At 46.9% G+C, this 5,000-nt stretch overlaps 13 non-coding genes and 4 pseudogenes across 13 annotated transcripts; all 17 read right to left on the bottom strand.

Annotated features, from left to right (window-relative positions):
- Window positions 1-152: 152 nt before the first annotated feature.
- On the bottom strand, window positions 153-271 carry LOC146290364 (5S ribosomal RNA). The gene has a single exon (XR_014755674.1). It is a non-coding gene; the product is annotated as a 5S ribosomal RNA (ribosomal RNA).
- A 172-nt stretch (window positions 272-443) lies between these two features.
- On the bottom strand, window positions 444-562 carry LOC146290365 (5S ribosomal RNA). Its single transcript, XR_014757688.1, has one exon. It is a non-coding gene; the product is annotated as a 5S ribosomal RNA (ribosomal RNA).
- A 186-nt stretch (window positions 563-748) lies between these two features.
- On the bottom strand, window positions 749-867 carry LOC146290366 (5S ribosomal RNA; annotated as a pseudogene).
- A 174-nt stretch (window positions 868-1,041) lies between these two features.
- On the bottom strand, window positions 1,042-1,160 carry LOC146290367 (5S ribosomal RNA). The gene has a single exon (XR_014757900.1). It is a non-coding gene; the product is annotated as a 5S ribosomal RNA (ribosomal RNA).
- A 176-nt stretch (window positions 1,161-1,336) lies between these two features.
- On the bottom strand, window positions 1,337-1,455 carry LOC146290368 (5S ribosomal RNA). The gene has a single exon (XR_014757566.1). It is a non-coding gene; the product is annotated as a 5S ribosomal RNA (ribosomal RNA).
- Window positions 1,456-1,625: 170 nt separating this feature from the next.
- On the bottom strand, window positions 1,626-1,744 carry LOC146290369 (5S ribosomal RNA). Its single transcript, XR_014758013.1, has one exon. It is a non-coding gene; the product is annotated as a 5S ribosomal RNA (ribosomal RNA).
- A 192-nt stretch (window positions 1,745-1,936) lies between these two features.
- On the bottom strand, window positions 1,937-2,055 carry LOC146290370 (5S ribosomal RNA). Its single transcript, XR_014757689.1, has one exon. It is a non-coding gene; the product is annotated as a 5S ribosomal RNA (ribosomal RNA).
- A 182-nt stretch (window positions 2,056-2,237) lies between these two features.
- On the bottom strand, window positions 2,238-2,356 carry LOC146290371 (5S ribosomal RNA). Its single transcript, XR_014755675.1, has one exon. It is a non-coding gene; the product is annotated as a 5S ribosomal RNA (ribosomal RNA).
- Window positions 2,357-2,530: 174 nt separating this feature from the next.
- Window positions 2,531-2,649, bottom strand: LOC146290372 (5S ribosomal RNA). Its single transcript, XR_014755677.1, has one exon. It is a non-coding gene; the product is annotated as a 5S ribosomal RNA (ribosomal RNA).
- A 168-nt stretch (window positions 2,650-2,817) lies between these two features.
- LOC146290373 (5S ribosomal RNA) lies at window positions 2,818-2,936 on the bottom strand. The gene has a single exon (XR_014757690.1). It is a non-coding gene; the product is annotated as a 5S ribosomal RNA (ribosomal RNA).
- A 214-nt stretch (window positions 2,937-3,150) lies between these two features.
- LOC146290374 (5S ribosomal RNA) lies at window positions 3,151-3,269 on the bottom strand (annotated as a pseudogene).
- A 174-nt stretch (window positions 3,270-3,443) lies between these two features.
- Window positions 3,444-3,562, bottom strand: LOC146290375 (5S ribosomal RNA; annotated as a pseudogene).
- Window positions 3,563-3,738: 176 nt separating this feature from the next.
- Window positions 3,739-3,857, bottom strand: LOC146290376 (5S ribosomal RNA). The gene has a single exon (XR_014757567.1). It is a non-coding gene; the product is annotated as a 5S ribosomal RNA (ribosomal RNA).
- Window positions 3,858-4,027: 170 nt separating this feature from the next.
- On the bottom strand, window positions 4,028-4,146 carry LOC146290377 (5S ribosomal RNA). Its single transcript, XR_014758014.1, has one exon. It is a non-coding gene; the product is annotated as a 5S ribosomal RNA (ribosomal RNA).
- A 194-nt stretch (window positions 4,147-4,340) lies between these two features.
- On the bottom strand, window positions 4,341-4,459 carry LOC146290378 (5S ribosomal RNA). The gene has a single exon (XR_014757691.1). It is a non-coding gene; the product is annotated as a 5S ribosomal RNA (ribosomal RNA).
- Window positions 4,460-4,633: 174 nt separating this feature from the next.
- On the bottom strand, window positions 4,634-4,752 carry LOC146290379 (5S ribosomal RNA). Its single transcript, XR_014755678.1, has one exon. It is a non-coding gene; the product is annotated as a 5S ribosomal RNA (ribosomal RNA).
- A 206-nt stretch (window positions 4,753-4,958) lies between these two features.
- Window positions 4,959-5,000, bottom strand: part of LOC146290380 (5S ribosomal RNA) — a 119-nt pseudogene continuing 77 nt past the window's right edge.

Below are 5,000 nucleotides of genomic sequence, written 5' to 3' on the forward strand. Positions count from 1 at the left end.
ACTTATCCATATACAGATTTAGCAATTGACAATGCAAGGTAGTCTCTCTCTCTCTCTCTCTCGTGTCAAAATGAAAACAGCTTCCAGCCCCTTTCATGAAGGACTACTTGTGCATATTGCAAGATGTCAGTTTCTAAGTGAATGAGCAAAAGAGCATACAGCACCTGGTATTCCCAGGCGGTCTCCCATCCAAGTACTAACCAGGCCCGACCCTGCTTAGCTTCCGAGATCAGACGAGATCGGGCGTTGCCAGGCTGGTATGGCCGTACGAAATAAGTTGACAACCATAGGCTACTTATCCATATACAGATTTAGCAATTGACAATGCAAGGTGGTCTCTCTCTCTCTCTCTCGTGTCAAAATGAAAACAGCTTCCAGCCCCTTTCATGAAGGACTACTTGTGCATATTGCAAGATTTCAGTTTCTAAGTGAATGAGCAAAAAAGCAGACAGCACCTGGTATTCCCAGGCGGTCTCCCATCCAAGTACTAACCAGGCCCGACCCTGCTTAGCTTCCGAGATCAGACGAGATCGGGCGTTGCCAGGCTGGTATGGCCGTACGAAATAAGTTGACAACCATAGGCTACTTATCCATATACAGATTTAGCAATTGACAATGCAAGGTAGTCTCTCTCTCTCTCTCTCTCTCTCTCTCTCTCGTGTCAAAATGAAAACAGCTTCCAGCCCCTTTCATGAAGGACTACTTGTGCATATTGCAAGATTTCAGTTTCTAAGTGAATGAGCAAAAGAGCAGACAGCACCTGGTATTCCCAGGCGGTCTCCCATCCAAGTACTAACCAGGCCCGACCCTGCTTAGCTTCCGAGATCAGACGAGATCGGGCGTTGCCAGGCTGGTATGGCCGTACCAAATAAGTTGACAACCAAAGGCTACTTATCCATATACAGATTTAGCAATTGACAATGCAAGGTAGTCTCTCTCTCTCTCTCTCTCGTGTCAAAATGAAAACAGCTTCCAGCCCCTTTCATGAAGGACTACTTGTGCATATTGCAAGATGTCAGTTTCTAAGTGAATGAGCAAAAGAGCATACAGCACCTGGTATTCCCAGGCGGTCTCCCATCCAAGTACTAACCAGGCCCGACCCTGCTTAGCTTCCGAGATCAGACGAGATCGGTCGTTGCCAGGCTGGTATGGCCGTACGAAATAAGTTGACAACCATAGGCTACTTATCCATATACAGATTTAGCAATTGACAATGCAAGGTGGTCTCTCTCTCTCTCTCTCTCTCGTGTCAAAATGAAAACAGCTTCCAGCCCCTTTCATGAAGGACTACTTGTGCATATTGCAAGATTTCAGTTTCTAAGTGAATGAGCAAAAGAGCATACAGCACCTGGTATTCCCAGGCGGTCTCCCATCCAAGTACTAACCAGACCCGACCCTGCTTAGCTTCCGAGATCAGACGAGATCGGGCGTTGCCAGGCTGGTATGGCCGTACGAAATAAGTTGACAACCATAGGCTACTTATCCATATACAGATTTAGCAATTGACAATGCAAGGTAGTCTCTCTCTCTCTCTCGTGTCAAAATGAAAACAGCTTCCAGCCCCTTTCATGAAGGACTACTTGTGCATATTGCAAGATTTCAGTTTCTAAGTGAATGAGCAAAAGAGCATACAGCACCTGGTATTCCCAGGCGGTCTCCCATCCAAGTACTGACCAGGCCCGACCCTGCTTAGCTTCCGAGATCAGACGAAATCGGGCGTTGCCAGGCTGGTATGGCCGTACGAAATAAGTTGACAACCATAGGCTACTTATCCATATACAGATTTAGCAATTGACAATGCAAGGTAGTCTCTCTCTCTCTCTCTCTCTCTCTCTCTCTCTCTCTTGTGTCAAAATGAAAACAGCTTCCAGCCCCTTTCATGAAGGACTACTTGTGCATATTGCAAGATTTCAGTTTCTAAGTGAATGAGCAAAAGAGCAGACAGCACCTGGTATTCCCAGGCGGTCTCCCATCCAAGTACTAACCAGGCCCGACCCTGCTTAGCTTCCGAGATCAGACGAGATCGGGCGTTGCCAGGCTGGTATGGCCGTACGAAATAAGTTGACAACCATAGGCTACTTATCCATATACAGATTTAGCAATTGACAATGCAAGGTAGTCTCTCTCTCTCTCTCTCTCTCTCTCTCGTGTCAAAATGAAAACAGCTTCCAGCCCCTTTCATGAAGGACTACTTGTGCATATTGCAAGATTTCAGTTTCTAAGTGAATGAGCAAAAGAGCATACAGCACCTGGTATTCCCAGGCGGTCTCCCATCCAAGTACTAACCAGGCCCGACCCTGCTTAGCTTCCGAGATCAGACGAGATCGGGCGTTGCCAGGCTGGTATGGCCGTACGAAATAAGTTGACAACCATAGGCTACTTATCCATATACAGATTTAGCAATTGACAATGCAAGGTAGTCTCTCTCTCTCTCTCTCTCGTGTCAAAATGAAAACAGCTTCCAGCCCCTTTCATGAAGGACTACTTGTGCATATTGCAAGATGTCAGTTTCTAAGTGAATGAGCAAAAGAGCATACAGCACCTGGTATTCCCAGGCGGTCTCCCATCCAAGTACTAACCAGGCCCGACCCTGCTTAGCTTCCGAGATCAGACGAGATCGGGCGTTGCCAGGCTGGTATGGCCGTACGAAATAAGTTGACAACCATAGGCTACTTATCCATATACAGATTTAGCAATTGACAATGCAAGGTGGTCTCTCTCTCTCTCGTGTCAAAATGAAAACAGCTTCCAGCCCCTTTCATGAAGGACTACTTGTGCATATTGCAAGATTTCAGTTTCTAAGTGAATGAGCAAAAAAGCAGACAGCACCTGGTATTCCCAGGCGGTCTCCCATCCAAGTACTAACCAGGCCCGACCCTGCTTAGCTTCCGAGATCAGACGAGATCGGGCGTTGCCAGGCTGGTATGGCCGTACGAAATAAGTTGACAACCATAGGCTACTTATCCATATACAGATTTAGCAATTGACAATGCAAGGTAGTCTCTCTCTCTCTCTCTCTCTCTCTCTCTCTCTCTCTCTCTCTCTCTCTCTCTCTCTCTCGTGTCAAAATGAAAACAGCTTCCAGCCCCTTTCATGAAGGACTACTTGTGCATATTGCAAGATTTCAGTTTCTAAGTGAATGAGCAAAAGAGCAGACAGCACCTGGTATTCCCAGGCGGTCTCCCATCCAAGTACTAACCAGGCCCGACCCTGCTTAGCTTCCGAGATCAGACGAGATCGGGCGTTGCCAGGCTGGTATGGCCGTACCAAATAAGTTGACAACCAAAGGCTACTTATCCATATACAGATTTAGCAATTGACAATGCAAGGTAGTCTCTCTCTCTCTCTCTCTCGTGTCAAAATGAAAACAGCTTCCAGCCCCTTTCATGAAGGACTACTTGTGCATATTGCAAGATGTCAGTTTCTAAGTGAATGAGCAAAAGAGCATACAGCACCTGGTATTCCCAGGCGGTCTCCCATCCAAGTACCAACCAGGCCCGACCCTGCTTAGCTTCCGAGATCAGACGAGATCGGTCGTTGCCAGGCTGGTATGGCCGTACGAAATAAGTTGACAACCATAGGCTACTTATCCATATACAGATTTAGCAATTGACAATGCAAGGTGGTCTCTCTCTCTCTCTCTCTCTCGTGTCAAAATGAAAACAGCTTCCAGCCCCTTTCATGAAGGACTACTTGTGCATATTGCAAGATTTCAGTTTCTAAGTGAATGAGCAAAAGAGCATACAGCACCTGGTATTCCCAGGCGGTCTCCCATCCAAGTACTAACCAGACCCGACCCTGCTTAGCTTCCGAGATCAGACGAGATCGGGCGTTGCCAGGCTGGTATGGCCGTACGAAATAAGTTGACAACCATAGGCTACTTATCCATATACAGATTTAGCAATTGACAATGCAAGGTAGTCTCTCTCTCTCTCTCGTGTCAAAATGAAAACAGCTTCCAGCCCCTTTCATGAAGGACTACTTGTGCATATTGCAAGATTTCAGTTTCTAAGTGAATGAGCAAAAGAGCATACAGCACCTGGTATTCCCAGGCGGTCTCCCATCCAAGTACTGACCAGGCCCGACCCTGCTTAGCTTCCGAGATCAGACGAAATCGGGCGTTGCCAGGCTGGTATGGCCGTACGAAATAAGTTGACAACCATAGGCTACTTATCCATATACAGATTTAGCAATTGACAATGCAAGGTAGTCTCTCTCTCTCTCTCTCTCTCTCTCTCTCTCTCTCTCTTGTGTCAAAATGAAAACAGCTTCCAGCCCCTTTCATGAAGGACTACTTGTGCATATTGCAAGATTTCAGTTTCTAAGTGAATGAGCAAAAGAGCAGACAGCACCTGGTATTCCCAGGCGGTCTCCCATCCAAGTACTAACCAGGCCCGACCCTGCTTAGCTTCCGAGATCAGACGAGATCGGGCGTTGCCAGGCTGGTATGGCCGTACGAAATAAGTTGACAACCATAGGCTACTTATCCATATACAGATTTAGCAATTGACAATGCAAGGTAGTCTCTCTCTCTCTCTCTCTCGTGTCAAAATGAAAACAGCTTCCAGCCCCTTTCATGAAGGACTACTTGTGCATATTGCAAGATGTCAGTTTCTAAGTGAATGAGCAAAAGAGCATACAGCACCTGGTATTCCCAGGCGGTCTCCCATCCAAGTACTAACCAGGCCCGACCCTGCTTAGCTTCCGAGATCAGACGAGATCGGGCGTTGCCAGGCTGGTATGGCCGTACGAAATAAGTTGACAACCATAGGCTACTTATCCATATACAGATTTAGCAATTGACAATGCAAGGTAGTCTCTCTCTCTCTCTCTCTCTCTCTCTCTCTCTCTCTCTCTCTCTCTCTCTCGTGTCAAAATGAAAACAGCTTCCAGCCCCTTTCATGAAGGACTACTTGTGCATATTGCAAGATTTCAGTTTCTAAGTGAATGAGCAAAAGAGCAGACAGCACCTGGTATTCCCAGGCGGTCTCCCATCCAAG

Source organism: Hypomesus nipponensis, chromosome 5 (genome assembly GCF_054491055.1).
Source record: "Hypomesus nipponensis isolate SF chromosome 5, ASM5449105v1, whole genome shotgun sequence".
Lineage (NCBI taxonomy): Eukaryota > Metazoa > Chordata > Actinopteri > Osmeriformes > Osmeridae > Hypomesus > Hypomesus nipponensis.